The sequence below is a fragment of the Meles meles genome, chromosome 16, assembly GCF_922984935.1.
Source record: "Meles meles chromosome 16, mMelMel3.1 paternal haplotype, whole genome shotgun sequence".
Lineage (NCBI taxonomy): Eukaryota > Metazoa > Chordata > Mammalia > Carnivora > Mustelidae > Meles > Meles meles.
The window spans coordinates 76,072,540-76,081,979 of NC_060081.1; the positions used below are offsets into that span (position 1 = coordinate 76,072,540).

General features: G+C 38.1%; 1 pseudogene; it reads right to left on the reverse strand.

Annotated features, from left to right (window-relative positions):
- Positions 1–248: 248 nt before the first annotated feature.
- LOC123926649 lies at positions 249–533 on the reverse strand (annotated as a pseudogene).
- Positions 534–9,440: the final 8,907 nt, after the last annotated feature.

Here is a 9,440-nt window from a genome sequence, read left to right on the forward strand (position 1 = left end):
GAACATAATCAAATTGTGTACAAAGTGACCTGAGCCTGCTGCTTCAAAACAGGAGCCTTTCGTACTAATATTTTAATAAGTCAGTCTGTTGAGTGTCAAAAAGCAGCTTACTTTCTAATTAATAGAAAAGTACCCAATGCACACTAGATAAGTGGCTTCACTTCTGGAACTTTCATAGTTCTGCAAGATAATTAGTACAGGTAGGATCGAGCCTGTATGACAGGCTGCTGGAGAAATGACGTGAGCTGTCAAGAGGCCACTTTGTGCACTGCCACTCTGACACCATCGTATTTCTGGTTGCTAATGTTCCGTTATCTGGCTCTACAGACATCACAGGAAAGTCAGTGGGGTCTGAGGTTAGCTCAGCAGCTTGCTGGGCTGGAGCAGGTATCCCCCCAGCGTGCTTCACTTGATGGGGTCCCACAACAACCCAGATTAGGTCTCTGTGAACCTGTGCACAGGACTCCAACAATGGATGGATTCTTCATCTTGTCTTCCAGATGCTACTTCAAGGTCACCTCCGTCTTGTTCATTGTTCGCCCAGCCCTGGATCCCACAGTGCATCATGTCCTTCTCCACCCCAGTCCTGGAGTGCATCTCACTCACTCACATGGAAAACTTACTTTTCAAGCTCTTTACCTGCGGGTCCCTCTTATGTGTGTATGTGTGTACATACACACACACAAACACACACACACACACACACAGACAGTATACATGAATATGTAAATTCTTTTGTTTTCCTTATGGCAGGCACTTAGCAAAGTGCTCCAAGGCTTTCTATGTCTTTGTGCAGGTTACTGGTCGTTTTCAAACTAGTCAAGATTCCTTCGGTTATATTTTACAGAGACTAAATTCAGATGACTTTAAGCAAATGGAGAAGGTTTCGTAGCTCAAATAATTCACCAGCACAGTGGTGATGATATTCTTAGTTATCCCTCAGTGGTCTCAACAGAGGATGATTTCGCCCCTCTTCATCCCACTTCCCGGGAGAACTTCGACAATGTCAGATGACATCCTTGTCACAACTGCAGGAAAGTGGGTGCTTCTGGCATCTAGTGCTTGTAGATGTTAGCACAAGAGAGTCCCCTTCCCCAATGAGGAAATACTTGGTCCAAAATGTCAGCTGTCCCCTTCCCCAGTGAGAAAATACTTGGTCCAAAATGTCAGCTGTCCCCTTCCCCAGTGAGGAAATACTTGGTCCAAAATGTCAGCTGTGCCAGAATTGAACAACTCTGATTATAATTAGGTCCAAACACTCAAAGTCAGTAGGAGTTCTTTGGTATTTCTCTCTCCTGTCTTCTGTCAAAGCTGGATTTTATCTTTGAATAGTGGGAAACATGGCTGCTGTCTATATGAGATCAACTTATATCCAGTTCTATAACCTAACAGAAGAAAAGTCTTCCTTGCCAGTTTCAGTCAGAAAAATACCAGAGAGTTCATTTGATTGGTCCAAGTTTGATCATGTGATCATTACAAAATCAATCCCTACAGATGTTACAACGATCCCGGCATAGACCATGTACTCATCTTTGGGGTGAGGGGAGCAAAACTGTATCAGACAAACGCAACATTTATCATGCTTGGAATTCACTCTCTTATTTTAAAATAGAAACAATAATTTATCTCAATAAATATTGTGAGGCTTATTTTTAATGCGTGTAAAAAGTGTGATAGAACATTTGAAATATGGGACATGTTTAATGATTGGCCGAAATTATGATTGGCAGATATGCTTTTTAAATATTTTTATTGCGACAATAACACATAACATGAGATCTACCCTCTTAACACATTTTTAAGCACACGATACAGTATTGTTACTACAGGCGCAACGTTGTATAGCAGATCTCGAGAATTTATTCATCTTGTGTGACTGAGATTTGATGTCTTTTGAACAGCAACTCCCCATTTCACTCTTCCCTCAGCTCTGGTAACCACCATTTTATTCTCTGTTTCTAGAAGCATGACTATTTTATTTTATTTTTTGGTAAGATTTTATTTATTTATTTATTTGACAAAGAGAGAGAGACAGCAAGAGAGGGAACACAAGCAGTGGGAGTGGGAGAGAGAGAAGCAGGCTTCTTGCTGAGCAGGGAGCCTGAAGCGGGGCTCAATCCCAGGACTCTGGGATCATGACCTGAACCAAAAGGAGTCACTGAACAACTAAGCCCCCCAGACCCCCCTATAGCATAACTTTTTTAAAGACCTCGTATAAGTAGACTCATATAGTATTTGTTTTTCTCTGTCTGGCTTATTTCACTTAGCATAATATCTTCCAAGTTCATTCTTCTTATCATGGTTTCCTTTGTTTTTAAGACTGAATAATATTTTACTTGTGTATATACCACATTTTCTTCATCTGTTTACCTGCCAATGAACATTAGGTTGTGTCTGTATCTTGGCTATCCTGAATAACAGCTGCAATGAACATCAGAGTGCATAGGTTTCTTCTGGATCCTGATTTCAGGGTATTTGGGGTATATGCCCAAAACAGGATACTGGTTCATATGCTAATTCTATTTTTTAATTTTGGGGGGCACCTCTGCACAGTTTTCCACAGTGGCTACGCCAGTTTGCATTCTGAGCAATAGTGCACAGGGATTCCAAATTCTCCACATCCTCACCAACAGGGGTTGTGTTTGATTTGGTTTTGTTTTGCTTTGAAAACTCCCGTTCTAACACAAGTGAAATGACCTCTTGTTGTGGCTTTGATCAGCACTTCTCCAATGATTAGTTACACGGAGCATCTTTTCATATACCTGTTAGCCATTTCTATTTCTCCCTTGGAGAAATATCTGTTTAAACTCTTTGCCCATTTTTAAGGGTTATTTAATTTTTTTTTGCTCTTGAGTTGTAGGAGTTTCCTTACATGTTTTGGATATTAATCCTTTATCTAATATATGGTTTGCAAATATCTTCTCTCATTCTGCAGGTTCCCTTTTCATTCTGTTGATTGTTTCCTTCGCTGCACAGACACTTTTCAGTTTAATGGAATCCCACTTGTCTAATTTTGCTTTTGCTGCCTTGTGTTTTGGTGTCATATTGATTGTCATATTGGTCATATTGATATTTAATGATTATGCCAATTAAAAGATAAGAAAACAGTATACATAGTCAATCTCTGCTATAAAAAAAAGTATATGCAGTCCAGAAATCATAAAACCCATTGTTTTTACTTCATTTTGATTTTGGTTTTCAAATATCAGCAACTGGGCCTTTACATTTGCTTGCTGACCGAAGGATACCACAAGCTGATAAAATATATCTGGTCTCAGAAGTCCATTTAAAGTTGTGAAATATACACAGTTTGAATGTTTGGTGTCAAGGCTGCATTTAAATCCTCAGACCAATTAAATATAATTATTGAGTGAATATTAATACTTTTCTTCAACAATGTGAAGGTTAAATTAAAATTCATTTTCAAATTAGAAGGTAACACCTACTAACTGTCAGTCAGTCAAGTATTTATTGGAGGACTTGGTTAGAAAAAAATGGAGATTAAAAATACTAACTTGAAGTAAGACTTTTCTTTTAATGTGAGCATTATACTTAGATAATGCAAATATCTTGCTTTTTTAACCCAGGACCATGGCAAACCTAAAACAGACCTTTCTGAAACTCATAAACATGGCCCAGTAAAGGTTTCAGGCATAGGCAAATTGGAGGTAACTTATGGACTTGGAATCCCAGGAACAACCCATCAGCTATTGTGGAATAACATTAAATCTCACAATTCTTGCTAGCTATATTAAAAATACATAATATTTCTCTTGTTTGACATGAGCTTTTGTGGGGAGCTACAAAACATAAACAGATAAACACCTGTCTTCAGAGATTTGCACAGGAGAAAAAGAACCTTATAATGGCAGTCAACAAAGAAAACCATTTCATTAGGTATAAAAATTACTGAGTTCAATATACACAGGGAACAGTAGATGAGTCATATTCCAAGCTTCCATCCACTGTCCTATAGACATACTGTACTGAGCTCGAATTTTGCTCACTGGGGGATAGATGAAGTGAGAGGGGCCATGCAGTATGGCCAATATTAACCATTTTCTGATGATCACTTATTAGGGAATAGGCTCAGTTTTATACTCTATTATATTTTTTAATGAAGTCATGCAACACATTATAAAGAATGATGCAATAGGAATCTACCATCCCACCTCCTTAGCCACAGGGATAAAATCACCTTATATTGTCCTCTCCAATTACACCCTCTCCTTGTCCTTGCCCTTGACTCAACATAGTATTTCCAAGATTTATTAATCTTAATATATGTAGCTTTAATTCAAACAACCTGTGACTTTTTTAAAGAAAGAGAGTCATTAATATCTCTGTACCAGCTGTCTGTATACCAGTCTGTGCTAAGCCATTCTACTTTTGTCTAGTTTATTATAAACTTACAATAAGTTTGAGAAATTGATCTTATCTTTCCTGTTTTCTTTCCTTGCACATTTGGAAAAAATGAGTTTTTTTTGAATATAAACAACTTGCTTAGTTCATACGACATAACACCAAGCAACATATCAAGTTGGGAGGATATTTGGGAGGATAAATACATGCTGTTCTGTTAGTTATAAAATGGACCAAATAAATATTTCTAGTTTTCTAGGAAACAATAGAAATGATCTCATATAGGAGATATTAGGATATTATTATCTATTAGATATCTAATTATATATCTAATATTAGATAATACCAGGAATTTCCGTTTCACACACTGAAGTTTTCAGGTTTAAAGAATCAGAAGGACTCTATTGTTTTATGTTTCACATAAGAACTCCATCATATTTTATACACAAAGTAAAGTGGAAAACAGAGGATATTACTTGACTATTCCACCCTATGAAATATGTGAATTGGTTGTTTACATGTAAGATCACGATCCTGCATAGTCAAACCCATAATGAAGGGACATCATTCACCATTAAAAAATCTGCTTTTTTTAATACAAAAGAAGATAATATAGCAACTGCTCTCACCCCCAAATATTGCCCATTAATACATTTCGTTCATGACCTCCTGTGTTCATAATAGTCACCTTTTAACAATTCGCATGTCTAAATCATGTAGGATAAAATGTTTCAAAACCAATAAATCCAATTTAAGAAATGACCACTATGACAGCAAAATAAATAAAAATGATTAATTCCTCAAAGCGTAAATTTAAGAGATTGTCATACAATTTTGTTTTGGTCATGTTGATGCTTTCTTCCTACTCTCCCTCTCTTCCTTCCAAAAAGGAATTTTGAGGGTGAGATTTGGGTACATATGCCTACCAAGCCATACATTAATAAATAGTTCACTTCTGGCACCGTATATGTAGCTTACAGCCACCTGCTTAATTTTCACTCTGTCTTCTGTAAATTATCCATTCCCTTTCTAGGTCAAACAAAATGTATTTTCACAGAGTATGTGAAATAACCTTCCTTCATTAAAAAAAAGAGAAAAATTTAAAACATTGATTTTTTGCATTCAGGTCAATACTCACCCTTTTTCTGAAGGAAATTTTTAAAAAGTCACAGCAATAAGGAGAAAGAGGTCTCGAGTTAGTTTTCCTGTAATGAAAGTACACTTAGCCCACTGCAATTTTCAACAACACCCCCACAATCAGGTCATCATTACCTGGGGTGCTGGCTGTAAATCAAATGATGAACACTAAGATAACTGGGGTCCTCTTCTAATCCCTTGGCTCACTCACCTTCCCAAGTTATAGTTTGGTGCCTGAAATGCAATTATTTAATATTCTTACTTTTGATCAACGACTAGGTTGTAAGTGGCAGCCTCTGGACCTCAATTCTTGGCAAAAAACAGCAAAGGGGAACAGAGTTCTTAGCAAAGTGACTAAGTATATTAAGGCTTCTACACAGGGAGACTAAATTATAATTACAATTGTTTTGGCTAGAAGTATGTTATCTCAAAGGGGTGCCTTGTTTCTAAACTTTGGCACTATTGCTATTGTGGACCAGATACTTTTTTGTCTTGGGAGTCTGTCCTAGACCTTGGAGGACATTAGGAGCATCCCTGGCCTCTACCCACTAGTTATCAACCCTACCTGCCTCTTGGTAAACTGTGACAGCAAAAAAACAAAAACAAAACAAAACAAAACAAAACAAAAAACAGTAAAACAACAAAAACAAACACAAAACAAAACAAAACAGAAAACAAAACAACAGAAATAAAAACAAACACAAAACAAAACAGAAAACAAAACAAAAACCTTTCCAGACATTGCCAAATGTCTGCTGGGGGACACATCATTTCTGGAGGACAGATCACCCTGAGAATCACTGACATAGTCTTGACAAGGAGCATGGACTGGAAATACTTCCTCACTAGAACGATAGTGTCTGCTGTATAGCAAGAAATTGGTAAATATTTGTGAAATGAATGAATAATTGAAACATCCAACACAAGTGAAGCTCCATTCATAAAGGAGAGTACTATCCAGCTGTTTCAAAGTGAGAGTCTCAATATGTTTATTAATGTGGTTAGGTGCTCATGAAATATTAAATGCAAAAAGCCAGTTACAAAGTTTGTCTAATTTATTCCCATTCTCTGGTATGAAAAAATATCTATCTTGAAGTATATGCAAAACCTGGGGCTGTACTAGGTGGCAGGGTTGCAGACTATTTTCATTTTCTTCTTATGCTTAATTATACTTCATTATGTGCAATATCCTTATAATACAAAGTTTTGTTGTTGGTGCACAGATGACATAATAAAGAGCAGAGTAGGCCAAACACACCACAGAAAGTTCCTTTCTAATTCTAAGTTCTGCATAACGAGATTTCTGAAAACTAAAACACACTAGGTATCTGACCTAAGGGGAATAAAACTGTTCTCTAAGAGGGTTGCTCTGGATATTGCCTGTTTCTAAAAATCACTGTCTGTGTGCCCCATACTGTCCTGGGTACCATGGAGACCCAGGGAAAAGTTCAGAATCTAATTGGGGAAATAAGACCTAGACACACGATACCATCAAAACAAAATGAAACAATATATAATGAGATGTTAAACTGTGTGCTGTGAACACTGCTTTAGGATTTCGTGGAGAAGAGGTCTCCGAGAATTAGTACACTGGAGAAGATGGGACTCGGTTGAGTTATCAAGAATAAGTAGGCTCGGATAAAAGGAGGAGGGGAAAGAGCATGCCAGTGTGGGGAGAAGAGGCAAATACTTTGAGTAAGGGCACAAAGAGAAAAAGTGAGTGCAGGTAGAAGGCATCAAGATGCTGATCCCATTGAAATGAGAGGTGAAAGGACCACCTACTAACAGGCACACAACTGGTGTCTTGGGTGTGACAATGCCCTGTTAAGAAGAAATGTTCCAGACATTACCAGAGCTTTGTGTACCTTTGGCCCCTATCACCAGTGGCAGAAGCGTCCATTCTCAGCAAAGGTAATTGTACACAGGCCATAGACACACGCTGAGACATCAGGCCCCAGCAATTTTTACCCATTGATTCTGTTTCTCCATGACCCCAAATAACACCCAGCCATTATAACCAGGAACTATATACATCTTCTGAAGTGCTCCCTAGAGGGGGTTACTGCCCCCACTGAGAATTGCCATGGGTCTATGATCTGTCTTTCGATGTTTTGGACTGTGTGTTCCCTCCACTTCCTACAATTTCATGTGCTTTCTACAAAAGTTGTGACCCTCACTGTGGGAGAGCAGACTCTTCAGTCAAATACGCAGGATTGGGATTTAGGCTGCCCCATCTGCTGGCTCTGTAATTTCAGGCAAATTACTCTATTCCATTCTCTGTTCTCTCTTATGTAAGATAGGGCTAGTAGGAATGAGTGTGTTATGGGTTGCACTATGTTCCACAAAAAGTCCTACTCCTTGGTAGAAGTGACCTCTGAGTGGAGACCTGGTGAGGAGAAACCAGCAATGCTAATATCAAGAAGCCATGTGTAGTGGGCAGAGAAACAGCTAGTGTCAGGGGGGAAAGAGCTTGGGACTTAGGAGGATGGATAGAAGTCCCTGGTGACTTATGTCCAGGGAGCACATGGTAGGCTAGCATGCAACTAATTCAGAGTTAGTGAGGAGTCAGATTATGGAAGACCTGGGGTGGGGTAGGTCACACTTGACATTGGTTTGAAATAATTCTTCATGCAATGAAAGGCATTTGGATAATTTTCAGGTAAAGAAAAGGAAAATAAGAGAGTTTAAGGAGAGGGGGGAAAATCAAGATTCCAAGGAAAGGACTCCTTTCTAGGGAGATTTAACCTTATAGATTGTTATAAATAATTTTCAAACAATTCGTTTGCCTACATGGATCTAACATACATCATCGGTGGAGTTTGTAAACCACAGTGGTTAAGAGCAAAGGATCTGGAATCCAAGGACCAGAAATGAAAATCCAAGCAAAGGATCTGGAATCCAAGGACCTCAGTCCTGTCATGTCATGGAGCTTGGCCTTGGGCAAGTTACATTTAGGCTTCAGTCTCCCAGTCTCCAACAAGAAATGACTAAGATATGCCATTATCTCCTAGCCTCAAACCTAACAAACTCATTAAATGTTAGTGATTTTTATAAACTCCCACCGTCATCCTCAACCTATAGAATCTATCGTGGAAGAGAGCTATACACATGGTACTTGCAAATCTAGGTTCTTTGGAGGATGATAGGAACCATATTTAATGTTCATCACTGTTTTGTTTTGTTTTATTTTTCCCAGTACTGGGCCAAGTGTTTTGCACATAGTAGACCATTAATAAATACTTACTAAATTATAAAAAAAAGCAGATGCTCAGTATGTAATTGATGAGTTACTCAGCTGAACCATTTACCTGCCAATTTCCAATGATCTGTAGCCCAGATAGGATGTGTCCTTTCACATTTATTCTCAATTAGATGACAATCTCTTAAAGGCTCTTGGAATCAAACCATTATTTTTTGCACCAAATTTGAACATTCTGTGCATGAGAAGACTTGGTGAAAGGGAGGCTGTAGCTTGTTGTGTGTAGATGTTGTATCTATCTGAGTGAGACGATATATTTTTGGTAGAATGCATTTCTATAGAGCCATGGCTGAGTTGTGTAAAGTATCCATGCATATTTCATGTTATCTACAAGCCAAGGCCTAGAAATGAAAAATGAAGGTTGTACTGTCAAACTCAGAATTTGGGCAGACATTTTGATACAAAATCTGTCTACAAGGAGAATTAATGTACCCAGAGTGAGGTAGACATAGCAACAGTTCAAAGGTATCTTTGGAAAGAAAGTCCCTATCTCAACAATGTCTTACACATAGTAGGTAGCCATTAACAGAATCTTGGTGATGCAGATAATAAACAATAGTATTATCTTGTGTGGAAACAAGTATGTTCTGGGAATAAGGTAATTCAAATTCAGACTATTCCTTTTACAAGCTATGTTTCCTTGAGACGTGACTTATGCTGAATGAAATCTCGGGGTTCACAT